This window comes from Ascaphus truei, chromosome 2, assembly GCF_040206685.1.
Source record: "Ascaphus truei isolate aAscTru1 chromosome 2, aAscTru1.hap1, whole genome shotgun sequence".
NCBI lineage: Eukaryota > Metazoa > Chordata > Amphibia > Anura > Ascaphidae > Ascaphus > Ascaphus truei.
In genome coordinates, this window is record NC_134484.1 from 6,692,217 (window position 1) to 6,714,800 (window position 22,584).

The following is a 22,584-nucleotide window of genomic DNA, read 5'->3' on the forward strand; positions in this document are numbered from 1 at the left end:
ACACTGTGGGTGAGGGGGTACCCAGGCTAGTCCTGTGCTTCCACGTGATTGAGTGATGATACGGCCGTGCGTGAGAGGTGTGTGTGCTTAGTGAGGGTGTTACACTGTGGGTGAGGGGGTACCCAGGCTAGTCCTGTGCTTCTACGTGATTGAGTGATGATACAGCCGTGCGTGAGAGGTGTGTGTGCTTAGTGAGGGTGTTACACTGTGGGTGAGGGGGTACCCAGGCTAGTCCTGTGCTTCCACGTGATGGAGTGATGATACGGCCGTGCGTGAGAGGTGTGTGTGCTTAGTGAGGGTGTTACACTGTGGGTGAGGGGGTACCCAGGCTAGTCCTGTGCTTCCAGGTGATGGAGTGATGATACGGCCGTGCGTGAGAGGTGTGTGTGCTTAGTGAGGGTGTTACACTGTGGGTGAGGGGTACCCAGGCTAGTCCTGTGCTTCCACGTGATTGAGTGATGATACGGCCGTGTGTGAGAGGTGTGTGTGCTTAGTGAGGGTGTTACACTGTGGGTGAGGGGGTACCCAGGCTAGTCCTGTGCTTCCACGTGATTGAGTGATGATACGGCTGTGCGTGAGAGGTGTGTGTGCTTAGTGAGGTTGTTACACTGTGGGTGAGGGGTACCCAGGCTAGTCCTGTGCTTCCACGTGATTGAGTGATGATACGGCCGTGCGTGAGAGGTGTGTGTGCTTAGTGAGGGTGTTACACTGTGGGTGATGGGGTACCCAGGCTAGTCCTGTGCTTCCACGTGATTGAGTGATGATACGGCCGTGCGTGAGAGGTGTGTGTGCTTAGTGAGGGTGTTACACTGTGGGTGAGGGGTACCCAGGCTAGTCCTGTGCTTCCACGTGATTGAGTGATGATACGGCCGTGCGTGAGAGGTGTGTGTGCTTAGTGAGGGTGTTACACTGTGGGTGAGGGGTACCCAGGCTAGTCCTGTGCTTCCACGTGATTGAGTGATGATACGGCCGTGCGTGAGAGGTGTGTGTGCTTAGTGAGGGTGTTACACTGTGGGTGAGGGGGTACCCAGGCTAGTCCTGTGCTTCCAGGTGATGGAGTGATGATACGGCCGTGCGTGAGAGGTGTGTGTGCTTAGTGAGGGTGTTACACTGTGGGTGAGGGGGTGCCCAGGCTAGTCCTGTGCTTCCACGTGATTGAGTGATGATACGGCCGTGCGTGAGAGGTGTGTGTGCTTAGTGAGGGTGTTACACTGTGGGTGAGGGGGTACCCAGGCTAGTCCTGTGCTGCCACGTGATTGAGTGATGATACGGCCGTGCGTGAGAGGTGTGTGTGCTTAGTGAGGGTGTTACACTGTGGGTGAGGGGGTACCCAGGCTAGTCCTGTGCTTCCACGTGATGGAGTGATGATACGGCCGTGCGTGAGAGGTGTGTGTGCTTAGTGAGGGTGTTACACTGTGGGTGAGGGGGTGCCCAGGCTAGTCCTGTGCTTCCACGTGATGGTGATGATACGGCCGTGTGTGAGAGGTGTGTGTGCTTAGTGAGGGTGTTACACTGTGGGTGAGGGGGTACCCAGGCTAGTCCTGTGCTTCCACGTGATTGAGTGATGATACGGCCGTGCGTGAGAGGTGTGTGTGCTTAGTGAGGGTGTTACACTGTGGGTGAGGGGGTACCCAGGCTAGTCCTGTGCTTCCACGTGATTGAGTGATGATACGGCCGTGCGTGAGAGGTGTGTGTGCTTAGTGAGGGTGTTACACTGTGGGTGAGGGGGTACCCAGGCTAGTCCTGTGCTTCCACGTGATGGAGTGATGATACGGCCGTGCGTGAGAGGTGTGTGTGCTTAGTGAGGGTGTTACACTGTGGGTGAGGGGGTACCCAGGCTAGTCCTGTGCTTCCACGTGATTGAGTGATGATACGGCCGTGCGTGAGAGGTGTGTGTGCTTAGTGAGGGTGTTACACTGGGTGAGGGGGTACCCAGGCTAGTCCTGTGCTTCCACGTGATTGAGTGATGATACGGCCGTGCGTGAGAGGTGTGTGTGCTTAGTGAGGGTGTTACACTGTGGGTGAGGGGGTACCCAGGCTAGTCCTGTGCTTCCAGGTGATGGAGTGATGATACGGCCGTGCGTGAGAGGTGTGTGTGCTTAGTGAGGGTGTTACACTGTGGGTGAGGGGGTACCCAGGCTAGTCCTGTGCTTCCACGTGATTGAGTGATGATACGGCTGTGGGTTCCGTGATATGTGGATCAAACAGAAAAAAATCATCATGCAATAATGCCGGCAAAATCACATAAAACTGACACTACATACAATAGATACGGACAGATGACTAACAAGATAGACAAAACCACATAAAACACTGACAGATAAGACAGAAGATAGCATGGCTGACATTATAAAAAAAGCTAATTTAATACAATAAAAAACAACAATAAAATTGCTAAAGTGCGGGTGACAGTGGGATCGCTGGTCCGGTGGGTTAAAACCAGAACCCTACTCACAAGATGGAGGACGTATAGAGGCACAAGTATTCAGCCGCAGGGAGGTGTCAGCTTGTCCTCCGGTACACTGGAGTGTTCGTAGATGCACTCCCGTGCTGCCCGCGGGCCTAGGACGGACGCTCCGACACGGGGGGGGCGGACCTTGAGGTAGAAGCCTCTTCCTGCTTGGTGGTGAGATACAAACCTGTCGCGCTGCTCACGTCAGTCCCGTCGAGTATAGCTTTGAACTTTGACCCTACGCGTTTCGTGCACTTGCACGTCACTTCCTCAGGGGATATGGATGGTGCTAGTGCTTGGTTACTCTTATTTCATTGTGGTGACTCTGATTGGCCTAATAGATCCGCCCCTCACACCCACCACAATCACCTAGATTGATTAACATGCTTGTCAATCACTTCTAGCACCATAGTACAGCCTTACAAACAGAGAACACAGATGCATCCAATACTACAATGAACAATAAACAAAAAGATTATCTAAATGCCAGAAATAAACATAGGAAAATGGGCCCACCAATTCGATTCAATGAGAACTATGACGATGTTTACTTACAGATCCTTTTAATCTCCTTAATAATTAATCACATTACCGATAATATTCCCATTGGGCAATTTCTTCGGTTACGTCGAAATAGCTCAACATTGACAGAATACAAACTCCAAGCTCCAGATATGAAGGCCAGATTCCGGGAACGAGGCTATACTGTAGTAACAGCATGATTAACAAAGCTTACCACAAAGCCCTAATGTCTGATAGGTCCAAACTTCTGGCACCAAAGCCACAGAGACAATCTGAGACAAATATAAGGTTTATTAGCACATTTTCGAATCAATCAAAACAAACAAATAAAAAACATTTTCCATCAACACTGGAATATACTATTGGAAGATGGTGACCTGAGACAAGTCTTTTTGGACTATCCCTCAACAGGATACAGAAGAGCCAAGAATATTTGCGATAATACAAAGCCACTTTCAAAAAGGTCAACCAAGACAGTTATATATAAGATAAAAAGCTTTATTAACTGTGAAACAACAGGAGTGATTTATTTGATTACATGCAGCTGTGGGAAAGCATATGTGGGTAAAACCCACAGACAACTTGAAACCAGAATACTTGAACATCTGTAGACAAGGGAAAATCCCTGATTGGGTGCTCTATATCCTGAGTGTTGCATGTAAGCATTTAACAGTAATGATATACAGACCAGGTAACATCCTCTTGAAACATAAACAATCCTATTGACAACACTAGAAGGATAATAGATATCATTAATTTCATCAACGTCAACGGGATCCGAGGTGTAGTATTAAGTTTAGACGCGGAGAAGGCCTTTGACAGGATTGACTGGCCATACATGGAGTCCACGCTTGAAGCATTCGGGTTTAGAGGTAAAATTATAGGGGCAATAAAAGCATTATACACAACTCCGACCGCCAAGGTGGTACATCAGGGCTTTCCGTCAGTGTTGTTTAAAATCAAAAGCGGGACCAGACAGGGCTGCCCACTCTCGCCCTTGTTGTTTGCCCTATGCGTGGAACCGCTAGCGGCGCACATACGTCGTAATCCGGATATTTCCGTAATACAAATACACTCCCAAGAGCATAAAATTGCTCTATACGCAGATGACATCTTGTCTCTGACAAAACCGCTTACCTCGCTACCCAATCTGTTTGCTCTACTGGAAAAATTTAGCAGAATCTCCGGATTTAAGATAAATCAATCTAAATCGGAGGCGCTGAATCTAAATATCCCAAAGGAGACTGAGAAATTAATCGAGATCAACTTTCAGTTTAAATGGCAGCCCCTCAGGCTATAAAGTACTTAAGAATATACCTAACCAAACATAGCCCCAATCTTTATCAGGAAAATTATCCGAGACTACTAAGAGCCCTCACAAAAGAACTAAAAGATTGGTCTGCATATGGGATATCCTGGATTGGTAGAATTTACTGTGTGAAAATGAACCTCCTCCCTCGGATACTATACCTGTTCCAAACCCTTCCGATACCCGTAGTGAGATCAGACATTAAGGAACTGCAGAACGCAGTTACAAAGTTCATTTGGAAGAATAAAAAGCCGCGGGTAAAAATGTCAATTATGCAAAGACCTAAGGAAACTGGGGGTTTGGCTGTACCGAGCTTGATGGCATACTATAAAGCGGCACAATTAGGCCAAATTACACAGTGGCATGGCGATCCGGAGCTGAGGCGTTGGGTGGCACTAGAGAGGGAGGTCTGCGCCCCGCTTGAGCTTAAGGATCTAATTTGGTATCCTAAACCCAGACTAAAAGATCTGAAGAACCCGCTGACCTCGGTGCTTAACTCCCTATCGGTCTGGGAGGCGGCTAAAAGTAATCCCTCATTAACCTCAAAACATTCTTTAATGACCCCCCTGTACGGAAATCCAGACTTTGCTCCAGGGTTAATCGGTAGGAACTACACACTTTGGCAAAATTTGGGGCTAAGAAGGCTTAAGGACCTGGAGGGACGAGACACGATCAAAACATTTGAACTTTTGCAGTCAGACACGGACTTACCTAACACAGAATTCCTTAGATACCTCCAGGTCCGGGCATTTTATACCAAACACCTAAATAGACCACCACTAACTAATTTTGAAAAGTTCTGTGATCGGGGAACCGACACACGGGGACTCATCTCTGCTCTATACAGGGAGGTGGTTGGGGCGGACATTGACGGCTCACATAAAACCAGGTTCATGACACAATGGGAGACAGACCTGACAGGACCGTTAGAAGACAAAGAATGGACAGCGATATTTAAAGCTGCAGCCAGTAGCTCGATTTGTACGACATTCAAGGAAAACTCATATAAAGTATTAATGAGGTGGTATCTCACCCCAGTTAGATTGGCAAAATTCGTTGCGGGTGCTTCCCCGCTCTGTTCCAGACAGTGCGGGGAACGGGGAGATCTGGTACATATGCTGTGGTCTTGTCCACGCATCATACCCGTCTGGACGCCAATCAGAGATTGGCTACAGAGGATTTTTTTGGACCTCAAAATTCAACTAGACCCATTGGTTTTCCTATTAGGTAAGCCCACAGATGAGGTATCTAGATCAGGAAATAAACTAATAGCACACTTTGCTACGGCGATGAGGTGCGAGACCGCAGCACTGTGGAATCAGAATGCAATTCCATCAATAGACAAAATTCGGAATAGAATTTGGTTTGCTTGCCAGATGGAAAAGTTGACAAGTTTGGTCAACGACACTGGCTCAAATTTCCAAAAAGTCTGGTCGCTGTGGTTGGCCCAGACTGATATCCCAGGGATGAGCAATGCCTCCGTCTGGCTTTGATAGAATCAGATGGGTTTTCCTTCAATGGCGGACTAAACACATGGGAGGAACAACAATAATCATTAACCCAGGATTGTTCGAGGGGAATTACGCTCCCCCCCAGCCTTCAGGTTAGGTGCAGTAGTGGCTTGGGTAGATTTAAGCCTGCAGAAGCGATCTAGGTCCAGTGGAGCACACGGAGGAGGCTACCTTCTTTCCTTGCCCTTTCCATACCCTTCCCGTCCCCTCCCTCCCCCTTACCCTAACCCTCTCACGTCTACCCCTTCCCATGTCCGTATAGATGTTGTATGTCCTACAGTCTACCACATGGTACCAATGCGATATTTGATTGTAATATCTTTGAAAAACCCAATAAAAGAAAGTTACAAAAAAAATAAAAATAAACAATCCTATTATTCCAGCTTGGAGTGAGTCATGAGTTAATTAATCCGTGTGGTGAGGGGAGTTAAGCCATCTAACCTGTTCCCGTGAGTATGTTGCTCCACCCGGTGGTCCCCCTCTGGGCGGGCTTGTTAAATCTCCCTTTAGTCTCACTGAAGATGAGCACATTTACTCACAGTTGCTAGTTTAATTCTTCTGCACTCCTCCTTGTGCCGGTGTGATGAGGTAGCTCCTGGTCTGCTGCGTGCCTCTCGTTCCAAAGGTGAGGTAAAGCAGGAAAAGGTAGTGGGACGGGCACTGCTAATTCAAACAGGCTGGAGGCAAAGTGCTACAAAAAGGGGTACTTTATTACGGCATGACAGCCAATATAAAAACAGGAAGGGTCCTCTGACGCGTTTCGTCCCTGGTGGGGACTTTATCTTTGATATATAATAAATAAATAAAGTACCCCTTTTTGTAGCACTTTGCCTCCAGCCTGTTTGAATAAGCAGTGCCCGTCCCTCTACCTTTTCCTACTTGAACATCTGGGTGACATAAGAAACTCCCGAGACACCCCGGTTGCAACACATGTTCTACAAGCCCACAATGGGAATAGCAACACACTCAGTTTTGCCGGCATAGAACATGTCACTCAGGGTCCTAGAAGAGGCAATTGGAACAAAAGATTGCTACAGAGGGAATGCCGCTGGATTTTCCAGTTGCAGACACTCAGCCCTCAAGGACTTAATGAGGGTTTCATTTATTCATCCTACCTATAACAGCCACTAAAAGACTGTTCATGGTTCCAAGGCTCAACAAAGTATCCGGCCGTTTCTCCTTCTCTTACCGTGCACCCCACAACTGGAACAACCTACTGGAGACTCTCACATCCACCACCAGTTTAAGTTCTTTCAAATCTAAGGCTGTCACACACTTTAATCTGGTCTGTAACTGTTTCATACGCCCATAATATATATTATATTTAACTGTGCATGCAATGTCTTGTATATAATGTATACCCTGCTCATTTATGTAACTGCATTTGTAAACATGTATTATTTGTCTTAACTCTGTGCCCAGGACATACTTGAAAACGAGAGGTAACTCTCAATGTATTACTTCCTGGTAAAATATTTTATAAATAAATAAACTACAATCACTAAGGGTTAGATTGGGGATCGGTATATAGTTTAATATCAGTAATGATCTGTATTGACCATTATAGGGCAGTTCACCTAGCTTAACAGTCACATTCCTACACTATTACACTAGTGGTTGTTATACAGTAAACATTATAATTAATACACAATATTTCACCATTATAGTATTTTTTGGGGATTTTATATCATTTAATTAATAATCAATAAAAATATATATAGTGATCTGTATTGACCAATAGAGGACAGATCATGTTTGTTAATCACATTCCTACACAATTTGAATTATATTTTAGACATATTTTGCACAAAAATTTGATATATATGTAACGGATTTTCTGACCTGGCTTGACCCACCCAATCTCACATTGGCCCCTGTGGTCTAACCAGTTGTCACGAGAGCTTGCGACAGGCTGTAATTGTACACCAAAAACTATATATATAAATATATATATATACCTGGGTTTGAACTGGGACGAGACTTAAGATATAATAAAGTGATTTTATTCCTTGATAAAGGTGAACACAGCAAATATGTACAAATAACACGCAAAATATAGACACTTACTTAAAGATTATGGCAAGAAAGACAGCAGGATTACAGACTGCCACTTCTCCCATTTCCCAGTTGACATCACAGCAAAACAGGCAGGTCACATGCATGCATGAAGAACAATGAACAGCATGAACAACTTGGGTAGAGGGTGGCTTTGACTTATATACCATTTCAAGCTCATCTCTTTCCCTAGGTGCCGCGACGGCTAGCATAACAATTAGCAATCTGGTCTTTGATGACCAGGCTTGTAAATTCTCCTTTCCTGCTCATTATCATAGCAGGGGGGCTGCAGTTTCTCAGACTCAACCAAAATTTCATATTTACTGCAAATCATTGCATAACTTGAGTTCAGTAAAACATACAGTCAGGTGAGATATATTAATACGGCCTATGACACCTGACGGTCGCAGAGAGACCAAAAATTACATTGTAATATGAACATTAATAGAGATATTAATATCTGGCAGTTAGCAGCAGGTACATATACAGTGTTTAGACTCCCAAAGATCGGCTGACTCCCGCCAATACACTTATGTAATTCTTAGCTGGTTCAGCCAAGGACATCTCATAATATTCTTATATTTATTAAAGTTACTCACTTTTGATATCCTGTTGGGGGTAGCCCCCCCCCTGGCCCCATCAATAAAACCTTTTGAAGTAGGCTTGGGCTTCTCGCATAAACAATACCCCTGTGAACAACAAGAAAAAAACAAAAAAGTAAAAAAGCGCCGAATGGGTCGTTTAATTTGAATATGGGCACTGGAGCAAAATAAAAAGCAAAAAAAAAAAAAAAAAAAGTCATGTGACATGAACCAGTCCGGTGCAAATGAGTGTTTGCTAATGGTGGATATAAATAAAAGGAATTAAAGTAATCACAACCCGATGGTGGGTGCAGCTTCTGATAATAGGGAACCCCCAGTCCCTAGTATGGGTATAACAACAAAAAAGAAAAAAGTGAGAAGCGCAGACAGTGGGGGTTGTGATTAAACTAAAATTCTTTATTGCATAAGCTAGTCCCAGGAAAAAACCCTCTAGGACAACAATGTGAGATCAATACATAAATAGGAGGAGGAGCAAATAGAGTGTTTGCTTGCTAAACAGTGCGTTTGAAGGAAGTGGCTAATACCACTCGCCGCTTTCTGTATGGTCACTGTTTACCATCAGGAGGAGGAGAGCTGAAAGACGGAGCCCAGAGACTACCGGGAAGGGTCTGTGCGTCACAGCCGGAAGTGACATCAGACCCGGACACCCGGAGGGCTGCGTGGTATCGCGAGTTACAGCACATCCATGCTGTGTGCACCGGAGCGGTTTCCGTGATCTGAGGGACAGCAGGACCGTCAAGGATCTGCAATATCTAAAGGGTGAGCTTTTCCAACATTGTCTCAACCCTGGGGTACCCCTCTTCACCAATACCTGCCCGGGCAGTGCACTATCTACAGGACTAAGACTATCTATCGGGTAACACCCGTTTTCAATCCTCTGGAGACTGACTAAGTGGTACCGCATATCCATTCCATTAGCACTATTTTTAAATCACTATTTATGTATTGATCTCACATTGTTGTCCTAGAGGGTTTTTTCCTGGGACTAGCTTATGCAATAAAGAATTTTAGTTTAATCACAACCCCCACTGTCTGCGCTTCTCACTTTTTTCTTTTTTGTTGTAATACCCCTGTGAAGCCAGGCTAAATTCTAGCAGGATGTCCTATTTAGCATCCAACTGGCCAATTCACACCTCCGTTTTGGATATGCATTACAAAGGCAGGCAGAGGTTATTAGCATTTGCCCACCATTAGCATTCTGCCTGTATATTTCAAAAACTGCAAAAAGTCACTTTATCAAAAATATATGTTTCTCTTATGACAACGTTATATTTTTAATATGTGTGTACTTGGGGGGTGACCCGGAGGCTGTACCCCAAGGCTCAGGGTCCTGGCTTACTCAGTTACCAAATAACAAGTTTTCAGGTAACTGTTTATTCAGCACTGCATATAAGATTAACCCCTTAAGTCCCAGTGGGTGGGTTATGCAGACCCTGATCCAGCAACAACATCATTTACACAGGGGAATAAGCATTTTCATGTTATTTAACAAGGGTTAAGTCACAGTTCTGGGCCTCAGCCCAGTTAACCCCTTGTCTCCCTGGCGAGGTTAGAGGGGGGCCCTTGGGGAGTAACCCCGTTAATCCCGGGCCAAACCCTCACTATTGTCACACCAGTCCCCATTACATGGTAGTGTCTGGTGGTGCACCTGTTGGTAACAGGACTCCTGAGTCTCCCGCATGATGTTGTGTGGGGATTGCCAACCCAGACAGGCAGCTGAGGTAGTGTGCATGAGTCCTACCTATATTCAGTGCAGCGCCTCCACCTCATCAGGATCCCTGCGTCCGCATGGGGATGGTGCTGATGAGGAACTCCTCTGTGGTGCCATCCTCTGTAGAGTAACTCCAGACTCACACATGAGAATGTCTTTGATCAAGGTGTCTTTATTGTGGCTTACGGTGCGGGCCAATGCCCCTTACAGTGATTTTGCTTAGCCATACATCTTGCTGTGCTATCCTTTCAAAGGTACACCCTCACAATGGAGTGGGATTCCCTCTCCCCTCAGGGAGATCACCCCTGTGCCAGGTCCCTGGACACAGTATGGTTTGTCAGCTAGACATTACTTAACATAGAATGGGGCCACTAGTTAAAGCACTAGTGTGTCACCCACTCCCAAGTCTCAACGCAGACTTGCTCCGTACTCCAACACACTAACTTTGAGCAGTGCTGTGCCTTATATCCCTCAGGGGGCAGGCACATCTCTGATGTCACCAACGGTGGACTCAGAGTATGTAGCCATTCCCATCCACACATAGGGCACCTCACCAGGATGTGAGGGCAAACCTCCATGATTACTGCTGGCATCCCTGTAACTTACCAGGTTTACTGCCAGCAGGAGAGGAAACTGCAGTCCATTTTACAGCATGGCTACATATATCAATATATCTTTCTGATATGTATCGCTCATGGATAATGGAATCCTCATTACTTCTATGTCCCTACTGTTTCCAGTTTGTGATAGACATCTTTGCTGGTCATAAGGTCACTATCTTCCAAACGACCCAGTAGTTTATTCAAGTGGATGAATAACGTTTTCTAAACAGTCAAGTGAACACCAAGTGCTTCTTACACTCTGAGCCCGTAATACAAAGGAGCTGATAGGCCAAAAACCATGTCAATCATTCCAATAGGAGATACGAAATGGTCACGCCCCAAACTAGGAGTATAAATATCCTACCTGTAGGGTTTCATTGCCAGACTCCTCCCCACCTGAAGCGAGTTGATCTCGCGAAACGTGCATCGACGAAGTAGCGCGTCACAACCTGTGACGTAATCGGAGAGCGACATCAAGCCCCGGACTCCCGGAGACACGGCTTGTATCATGAGGCTATACTCTGACCCGCCGAGGCAGAATATCTAACTGTTTGCTATACAAGTAGCGTTGACACACACAGTATAGCATGCTTGTTACTTAAATAGATACATACAGTACACACTAAGGCCTCGGTCCCGCTGCGCTCGTTGGCGCGGGCGGCGGGTCGCGAGTTCCCCACCAGCAGGGGAATCCTCGCGAGCCGGTCCCGGTCCCCCCTGGCTGCACAGAGCACTACACGCTGTAGCGCGTCAGCCGCTGGAGACACCAGAGAATGGTGTTACCTAGCGTTGACGCGTGACGTGTGTGGCTGTGAGCCAATGGGGAGGGGAGGCTTCGGGAGGAGGAGAGGCTTCGGGAAGCGGGGAGGAGTGTGGAGTGAAAGCAGGTGAGTGCCTTTCTCTGTGTGTGTGTCTGAGTGCCTGTCTGTGTGTGTATGTGTCTGAGTGCGTGAGTGCCTGTCTGTGTGTGTATGTGTCTGAGTGCGTGAGTGCCTGTCTGTGTATGAGTGCGTGAGTGCCTGCCTGTGTGTGTGTGTGCGCGTGTGTGTGTGTATGAGTGCGTGAGTGCCTGCCTGTGTGTGTGTGTGCGCGTGTATGAATGAGTGCCTGCGTGTGTGTGTTTAAACTTACCTTCCAGCTCCAGCCCGAGTCCGTGGAGGGAGGGGGGGGAGAGTAGCGGGTCCCTCCGCTCAAGCCACGCCCCCCCTCCCTGTCAAACCGCCCACCTCCCGCCCACCTCCCGCTCCGGCTCCCGCTCCCTACAGACCGCAGATCGCGGTCTGTGTATCTCAGCGCACCGCCTGTCAGCAGCGCAGGTGCGCTGACTCTGGGAGCGGGGCCTTAGCCTTAGGATTCAGACACAGAGCCAGATATACACACTGGTTGCACCATGATGAAATTGTCTTTGTGTGTCTTATATAGAATCTGAAAGTGACTCTTCACTTTGTATGTACTATAACCGAAAGAAGGTATATGCTGTGAGATTTGGGACTTGAGACGACATTTACCGTTTGCATGTATCATTCCGAATCTACTGTGACAAAAAGGCATAAATGAACTGCAAAGTGATACAAAGTGCTTATATTATTAGCGTTTGCTTATTCTGACTCTCCGAGGCAGAATACTCTTATTAAGGAGATTAAAAGGATCTGTTTTATGTATAATGATTAGAATTCTGTGTCTTAGAACCAGACACACATAATACATGATATATTCTAACAGATCTTAAAGTCACAAGTACTTATGTGCATAAGTAAACATCGTCATGGTTCTCAGTAGTCCCCAAGAGAGACGCTGCTTGCTAAAAAGAGGCTAACCTGTACTAAGTTCATTTTGACCCATTGTGGTAGAATCCAGGTACCATTAGCCCAGACAACAGGGATCCCATGTGTCCTTAATTTAACCATCTATTCAGACACATACTGTATGTACAAATATATTGGACTAATATGTCCTATCTATGAAAGTGTTTTTTTGTGTCATAATAGAATATTTATGGTTTTTGGGACTTACAATCAGAGAAGGATACCTAGTGTTAATTAAGTATATGCTTCATATTAAACTGATTTATTTATCTGGATGTCGCAGTAGAAATTGGGCTGAAAACCTATAAGGTTAAAACAATTCCACATTTGCCCCTAAATCCAAGAGAATTTCTACTACTCCGCTACGGGGATTTTATTATTTTATATATATATTTTTTCACTATGTCACATTATTTTTGATGTAATAAAATGTTATTATTTTTGGATTTTATACAGACCCTATTCCTAGGAGAATACAATAGTTGGCTGATCAAATCATATATCAGTATACTTATCATACAGTGCATCTTTGGAGGGTCTTTCTTGATCCTTTGGGATCAATTTGTCAATATATGCTATTTACCGCTATTGCACATGATTATTATTTACAAATAAAATTTAATAGGAGAGCAGAATAGAACGCAATCTTTGTTCTAATTAACGGTGGGCCCATTTTCCTATATTTATTTCTGGCATTTAGATAATCTTTTTGTTTATTGTTCATTGTAGTATTGGATGCATCTGTGTTCTCTGTTTGTAAGGCTGTACTATGGTGCTAGAAGTGATTGACAAGCATGTTAATCAATCTAGGTGATTGTGGTGGGTGTGAGGGGCGGATCTATTAGGCCAATCAGAGTCACCACAATGAAATAAGAGTAACCAAGCACTAGCACCATTCATATATCCCTGAGGAAGTGACGTGCAAGCGCACGAAACGCATAGGGTCAAAGTTCAAAGCTATACTCGACGGGACTGACGTGAGCAGCGCGACAGGCTTGTATCTCACCACCAAGCAGGAAGAGGCTTCTACCTCAAGGTCCGCCCCCCCCGTGTCGGAGCGTCCGTCCTAGGCCCGCGGGACAGCACGGGAGTGCATCTACGAACACTCCAGTGTACCGGAGGACAAGCTGACACCTCCCTGCGGCTGAATACTTGTGCCTCTATACGTCCTCCATCTTGTGAGTAGGGTCCTGGTTTTAACCCACCGGACCAGCGATCCCACTGTCACCTGCACTTTAGCAATTTTATTGTTGTTTTTTATTGTATTAAATTAGCTTTTTTATAATGTCAGCCATGCTATCTTCTGTCTTATCTGTCAGGGTTTTATGTGGTTTTGTCTGTCTTGTTAGTCATCTGTCCGTATCTATTGTATGTAGTGTCAGTTTTATGTGATTTTGCCGGCATTATTGCACGATGATTTTTTTCTGTGTTTGATCCAAATATCACGGAACGCACAATCGTATCATCACTCAATCACGTGGAAGCACAGGACTAGCCTGGGTACCCCCTCACCCACAGTGTAACACCCTCACTAAGCACACACACCTCTCACGCACGGCCGTATCATCACTCAATCACGTGGAAGCACAGGACTAGCCTGGGTACCCCTCACCCACAGTGTAACACCCTCACTAAGCGCACACACCTCTCACGCACGGCTGTATCATCACTCAATCACCTGGAAGCACAGGACTAGCCTGGGTACCCCCTCACCCACAGTGTAACACCCTCACTAAGCACACACACCTCTCACGCACAGCCGTATCATCACTCAATCACGTGGAAGCACAGGACTAGCCTGGGTACCCCCTCACCCACAGTGTAACACCCTCACTAAGCACACACACCTCTCACGCACAGCCGTATCATCACTCAATCACGTGGAAGCACAGGGCTAGCCTGGGTACTCCCTCACCCACAGTGTAACACCCTCACTAAGCACACACACCTCTCACGCACGGCTGTATCATCACTCAATCACCTGGAAGCACAGGACTAGCCTGGGTACCCCCTCACCCACAGTGTAACACCCTCACTAAGCACACACACCTCTCACGCACATCCGTATCATCACTCAATCACGTGGAAGCACCGGACTAACCTGGGTACCCCCTCACCCACAGTGTAACACCCTCACTAAGCACACACACCTCTCACGCACGGCCGTATCATCACTCAATCACGTGGAAGCACAGGACTAGCCTGGGTACCCCCTCACCCACAGTGTAACACCCTCACTAAGCACACACACCTCTCACGCACGGCCGTATCATCACTCAATCACGTGGAAGCACAGGACTAGCCTGGGCACCCCCTCACCCACAGTGTAACACCCTCACTAAGCACACACACCTCTCACGCACGGCCGTATCATCACTCAATCACGTGGAAGCACAGGACTAGCCTGGGTACCCCATCACCCACAGTGTAACACCCTCACTAAGCACACACACCTCTCACGCACAGCCGTATCATCACTCAATCACGTGGAAGCACAGGACTAGCCTGGGTACCCCCTCACCCACAGTGTAACACCCTCACTAAGCACACACACCTCTCACGCATGGCCGTATCATCACTCCATCACCTGGAAGCACAGGACTAGCCTGGGTACCACCTCACCCACAGTGTAACACCCTCACTAAGCACACACACCTCTCACGCACGGCCGTATCATCACTCAATCACGTGGAAGCACAGGACTAGCCTGGGTACCCCCTCACCCACAGTGTAACACCCTCACTAAGCACACACACCTCTCACGCACGGCCGTATCATCACTCAATCACGTGGAAGCACAGGACTAGCCTGGGTACCCCCTCACCCACAGTGTAACACCCTCACTAAGCACACACACCTCTCACGCATGGCCGTATCATCACTCAATCACGTGGAAGCACAGGACTAGCCTGGGTACCCCTCACCCACAGTGTAACACCCTCACTAAGCACACACACCTCTCACGCACGGCCGTATCATCACTCCATCACCTGGAAGCACAGGACTAGCCTGGGTACCCCCTCACCCACAGTGTAACACCCTCACTAAGCACACACACCTCTCACGCACGGCCGTATCATCACTCAATCACGTGGAAGCACAGGATTAGAAGAGTTCTGGACACTTCTCACCATAATTGGACTTCTAATACTCACATATATGGACTTGTAAGGCGCCGTTTTTTCCTTTTTTGTTTATACTTTTCCAGGAGTGTTAACCAGCGGAGATGCCCAGGGCATGAGTTTCAGGGATGATTTTACGGTAAAGTGTTGTCAGGGTGTGTTTGGGTAGGATGGGGCCAGACTTGCTGCTTACCCTGAAACACGTACCCAGGAATACTACCAGATTCCCGGGGACATGAAGACACAGACCACCAGACAAGATCCTCCCTAGGAAGCCGTTGCAGCTCATTGCCAGATCTCCCTGCTTCAGCACAGACCAGAACAGTAAGACTGGGCAGGGGAAAATGACATGCCCAAACCCCCAGAAGTCAATATAGGGGTTCAGTATCTTTCCCACCAGGTATAAGGTGGCGAGAGGAAAAAGTGATTTTAAACTCTTGAGGAATAAAAGCTGCAGTTTGCTAACTTATGCTAGGAAGCTCCCGCCACTCTGAAACTTGCTGAGCGTGTAGTTCAGGGAGAAACATGGAAAACACCCAGAGCATCATTTTTATAAGTGTAGCCAAGCTCCCCAGACTCACCCCTATCGCTGTATGCGCAGGGAAGGTTGCAGCGAGTGCAGGGAGTGCTCCGACGTATCGGAGGCTCCGCAGTTGTCTGAGCGATCAGGGTGCCGCCATGTTGGGTGCACGCGCAAGCGCAGCAGGCCATTGAGGTGGCGATGGAGCAGGGGTCGCGCATGCGCGAACAGAGGTTGCAAAGCCCGCGAAAGAGGAGCGGCTCCTATAGGGTGGAGCGCACGGGACTACGAGTCCCAGCAGGCATAGAGAGACCAGGTGACATTTATTGTAGCCCCCACTTAGTATGCATCTCGTGACTCACTAAAGCAGATAAGAATGTGCAGCTCCGTGCCCTGATGTCTGTAAAAGTCCGGAGTTGAAAGGGCTCAGTGTCCCCAAGGTGTTAGTTGGGGTGGGGATCCTCATGTACCCCCAACATAGTGTAATGTCCGGGCAGTTTAGCAAATGGAGGCCAGCCCAGACTTAGTGTCGCCAGGTAAGGAGGTTTGGTCTCATATGCCAAGAGGCAGAGGTGCGAGGTTCACGGATGCCCTTAGCAGAATGAGAAGCCACCTCTGCCAGGTCTCCAAAGTATTGGCAACTCCAGGATAGGTGGGAAAACTTATTCCCACGGAGGGATTGGCTGCACTGGTTAGAGAGAGGGATTTAAACTCTATGAATGCATGCAGCCCATCGGGAATCAGATTCACCTTAGGGCTGTTATATAGTGGCCGCGTGAGCTGCGTCGTACGCACGCGGCACTTATAATTGGCTGAGGTTAGTCAGCCCATCTATACAAGGGGCACACACACAGCAGTGAGCGTGCATCCAGCTGTGTAATGCCGGCGCCCGCTGCGGCTCTTACCTCCACTGTCGGGGCGCGCGGCGTCCGGTCTCGTGTCCTCTCTTCCCCTGCAGCCCCTGCTGCGCAAGCGCGCCGTCGGGGCAGACCCCGCGCGCGTCTACTGTTCCGGCTTTTCCTCCCGGCAGATTCAATCCGCCCCTTCCGTCGCGCGCACGCGCCACTATGTTCATCTCCACTGCCGCCAATGTACTTGTTCCTCCCACACCTGTCCTGCATCCTGCCTCAGCCTATCAGCGCTCTACCTTCATCTGACATCACCGCTGGGAGCTCTCATTGGTTCCTATCAGTATATAGTGCTACCAGCCCTGAGCTGATTGCTGAGCATAGTCAGTCTCTAGTTGTGCTTGCTACAAGCTACTTCTGCTCTTGTCTTCCGTTACAGACCCTTGTTTGAATCTGGACTCCCGATCTCTGGCACCCTCGAACCCCGGCTTGCCCTACGGACTTCTACCTTCTCCTCTCCTCGACCTTGGCTTTGGACCCCGACTACTCTTGATCTCTCCGACCATGAATCTGGCAAGTACCTCTACGACTCTATACTCTACTGTCCCGAACCAGGCTATCCACACGACTCTGCTAACCGGACCCGCTCACGCGGCTGTAGGGCGGTGGTTTTCCTGTATCCCCACCTCGGCCTCGCGGTCCAGTCCGGTTTGTGGTGAGCACTCCTATAGTCCCGTGACATTATGCTCAGCCCAACAGTCCTGGACTCCGCCGAGGTGGGTCGATGCTTAATCGAACACGATGGCCTGATCAAGGAAGTAGAGACGTGTCTCTCTCAAAATAACCAGCGTATGGAACTGCTCCAAAACTCCTTGGGTACCATTTTGGAACAACTCAAATCCCTTCTGTCCTCTCCCGATACTGCTGCCGCTCCTCCTGCTCCTATCTTCTCCCCGCCGGTACCTCCAACTCACCCTCCTGAACCTCGCCTACCTACTCCCAATCGCTATGCGGGAGAACCTTCAGCATGTCGTGGCTTCCTGGGGCAGTGTTCCATCCAATTGGAGCTTCTACCCTCTCATTTTCCTACCCCACGTTCCAAGGTCGCGTACATTATCTCGCTGCTGACCGATGATGCCCTGGCCTGGGCTACACCCATATGGGAGCAACAGCCGGATCTAACTTCCAACCTGGACCGATTCTGTGCTGAATTCCGGAGGGTCTTCGATACACCAGGTAGGAGGGTAACTGCCGCATCTTCTCTCCTTAATGTAATGCAGGGAAATCGCTCTGTGGCTCGCTACGCACTGGAATTTCGCATTATTGCGGCAGAAACAAGGTGGAATGACGAAGCACTCGCCGCAGTGTTCTGGCAGGGTTTAAATGACTCCCTCAGGGACGAACTGGCCGCCCTGGAGCATCCTACATCATTGGAGGAACTCATCGCGCTCTGTAACCGTATGGACCAGCGGCTCCAGGAGCGAAGAGCAGAGAAAGGGAAGCGTCAAAAAGGTACCCAAGCCACTTCTTTCCCACATACAGCTCCAGGGGAGCCTGTTGCCGCATCTTCCGAAGAACCCATGCAGCTGGGTGGGACTCGCCTTTCGTTGACAGAAAGACTACGCCGGCGTCGGACGGGCCTCTGCCTTTACTGCGAAAATAGTGGACACCTGGTGAGTACCTGTCCTTCCAAGTCGGGAAACGCCAGCCCCCAGTGAGTACTGGGAGAACTACACTGGGCATGGTAACTTCTCCTCCCTCTCCCAAACTACCATCCAAGATACTTCTTCCTATAACCCTATCAGGAGGCTTTGGGGATGTTTTCCTGTATCCCCACCTCGGCCTCGCGGTCCAGTCCGGTTTGTGGTGAGCACTCCTATAGTCCCGTGACATTATGCTCAGCCCAACAGACCTGGACTCCGCCGAGGTGGGTCGACGCTTAATCGAACACGATGGCCTGATCAAGGAAGTAGATACTTGTCTCTCTCAAAATAACCAGCGTATGGAACTGCTCCAAAACTCCTTGGGTACCATTTCGGAACAACTCAAATCCCTTCTGTCCTCTCCCGATACTGCTGCCGCTCCTCCTGCTCCTATCTTCTCCCCGCCGGTACCTCCAACTCACCCTCCTGAACCTCGCCTACCTACTCCCAATCGCTATGCGGGAGAACCTTCAGCATGTCGTGGCTTCCTGGGGCAGTGTTCCATCCAATTGGAGCTTCTACCCTCTCATTTTCCTACCCCACGTTCCAAGGTCGCGTACATTATCTCGCTGCTGACCGATGATGCCCTGGCCTGGGCTACACCCATATGGGAGCAACGGCTGGATCTAACTTCCAACCTGGACCGATTCTGTGCTGAATTCCGGAGGGTCTTCGATACACCAGGTAGGAGGGTAACTGCCGCATCTTCTCTCCTCAATGTAATGCAGGGAAATCGCTCTGTGGCTCGCTACGCACTGGAATTTCGCATTATTGCGGCAGAAACAAGGTGGAATGACGAAGCACTCGCCGCAGTGTTCTGGCAGGGTTTAAATGACTCCCTCAGGGACGAACTGGCCGCCCTGGAGCATCCTACATTATTGGAGGAACTCATCGCGCTCTGTAACCGTATGGACCAGCGGCTCCAGGAGCGAAGAGCAGAGAAAGGGAAGCGTCAAAAGGTACCCAACCCACTTCTTTCCCACATACAGCTCCAGGGGAGCCTGTTGCCGCATCTTCCGAAGAACCCATGCAGCTGGGTGGGACTCGCCTTTCGTTGACAGAAAGACTACGCCGGCGTCGGGCGGGCCTCTGCCTTTACTGCGGAAATAGTGGACACCTGGTGAGTACCTGTCCTTCCAAGTCGGGAAACGCCAGCCCCCAGTGAGTACTGGGAGAACTACACTGGGCATGGTAACTTCTCCTCCCTCTCCCAAACTACCATCCAAGATACTCCTTCCTATAACCCTATCAGGAGGCTTTGGGGATGTCACCACGAAGGCCTTCTTAGACTCCGGTTCTGGTGGGAACTTCGTCGATCAGGCTTTTGCAGAGAAGAACCAGATTCCTCTGGTAGCCAAGGATTGGCCCGTGGGCCTAGAAGCCATTGACGGTAGGCCTTTGCAGCCCGCATTCATTTCACAGCAGACCATTCCCCTCCGTCTCAAGATGACTGGTCACCATTCCGAACATATTCAGTTGGATGCCATCCACATGCCGGCTGTAGACGTGATATTAGGTCTTCCCTGGCTCCAGCACCATAACTCCCAGATCAACTGGCTCCAGTCACAACCCATCACCTGGAGAGACCGATGTCAAGACATTTGTCTGGATTCGCCTAAGGCCCTAGGAGGTGCCACACATCCGGAATCCAAGAATCCCCTCCTTCCGGACGCCTACTGGGAGTTCAGAGATGTCTTCGACAAAATTCAGGCGGAGGAATTACCACCCCATCGCGCCTACGATTGCCCAATTGACCTTCTTCCTGGGGCGATTCCCCCCAGAGGTTGTACCTACCCGCTTTCCCCCCCCGAGACCAAGGCGATGAAGCTTTACATACAGGAGAACCTCCAGAGAGGCTTCATTCGTAAGTCTTCCTCTCCGGCAGGAGCTGGCTTATTTTTTGTAAAGAAAAAGGATGGCACACTTCGTCCTTGCATTGATTATCGTGGCCTCAACAAGGTGACTGTCAAGAATCGGTATCCACTTCCCTTGATTGCCGAACTTTTCGACAGGTTACAAGGCACCACTATCTTCTCCAAGCTGGATCTCCGGGGAGCCTACAATCTGGTTCTGATTCGTAAGGGAGATGAGTGGAAGACGGCCTTCAACACACGTGATGGGCACTATGAGTACCTCGTGATGCCCTTCGGTCTCTGTAACGCGCCAGCCGTCTTCCAGGATTTCGTTAACGACGTTTTCAGAGATCTTCTGGATCAACACGTGGTGGTCTACCTAGATGACATCCTTATATTCTCTCAGAATCCCCTGGAACATACTCGGCACGTCAAACAAGTACTTCAGAGGTTGCGGGAGAACAGTCTGTTCGCCAAACTTGAAAAATGCCAGTTCCACCAGTCATCCACGTCATTTTTGGGTTACATAATCTCGGACACGGGACTCGCGATGGATCCTACCAAGGTGGAAGCTGTCTTGAATTGGCCCCAACCCCTCTCACTGAAAGCGGTACAGAGGTTTTTAGGCTTTGCCAATTATTACCGCAGGTTCATAAAGAACTTTTCCACGTTGGTCGCACCCATCACAGCCCTCACTCAGAAGAGCGCCAATCCCGCACTGTGGTCCTCCGAGGCAATCATGGCTTTTTAGGTTCCCAAGGAAGCCTTTGTCACAGCACCTATCTTGGTGCATCCTGATCCAGCACAACCCTTCACTCTCGAGGTGGATGCTTCGGACATAGGGGCAGGGGCGATCTTATCCCAAAGGAAGAACCCACCTTCCTCAGTCTGGGCCTAGTACAGGAGTTCCGGCCGCAGAGGAGAGGATTCTGGATCTTCGAGCTTCCTGGTCTAGGATTCAGGATAATCTCAAACGGGCCACGGCTATGCAGAAGAGGCAGGCTGATCGCCATCGTCAGAAACCACCCAATTATGCCCCGGGTCAGAAAGTATGGCTATCTACAAAGAACATACAGTTGAAAGTTACATCCCCAAAGCTAGCACCCCAATTTATCAGCCCATTCTCTATATTGGAGAGGATCAATCCGGTTACCTATCGACTGAAACTACCTGCAACTATGAAGATTCCCTCTACCTTTCATTGTTCTCTATTAAAACCGTTTATACCCAATCCTCAGATCCAACACAATGCACCTCCCCCCAGACTGGTTAATGGACAAGAGGAGTTTGAGGTACAGTCCATCCTGGATTCTCGTATCTTAAGAGGAGGGCTCCAGTATTTGGTGCATTGGAGGGGTTTTGGACCCGAAGAGAGAGCATGGATTCCTCAAGTCCAGGTACACGCCCCCAGGCTGGTCCAGGCATTTCATCTCAAATTTCCGCTTAAGCCTGGTATGGATTGTCCGGAGTCCGACCCAGAAGGGGGGGGGGTACTGTAATGCCGCCGCCCGCTGCGGCTCTTACCTCCGCTGTCGGGGCGCGCGGCGTCCGGTCTCGTGTCCTCTCTTCTTCCCCTGCAGCCCCTGCTGCGCATGCGTGCCGTCGGGGCAGACCCCCGCGCGTGTCTACTGTTCTGGCTTTTCCTCCCGGCAGATTCAATCCGCCCCTTCCGTCGCGCGCACGCGCCACTATGTTCATCTCCACTGCCGCCAATGTACTTGTTCCTCCCACACCTGTCCTGCATCCTGCCTCAGCCTATCAGTGCTCTACCTTCATCTGACATCACCGCTGGGAGCTCTCATTGGTTCCTATCAGTATATAGTGCTACCAGCCCTGAGCTGATTGCTGAGCATAGTCGGTCTCTAGTTGTGCTTGCTACAAGCTACTTCGCAGTCTGCTCTTGTCTTCCGTTACGGACCCTTGTTTGAATCTGGACTCCCGATCTCTGGCACCCTCGAACCCCGGCTCG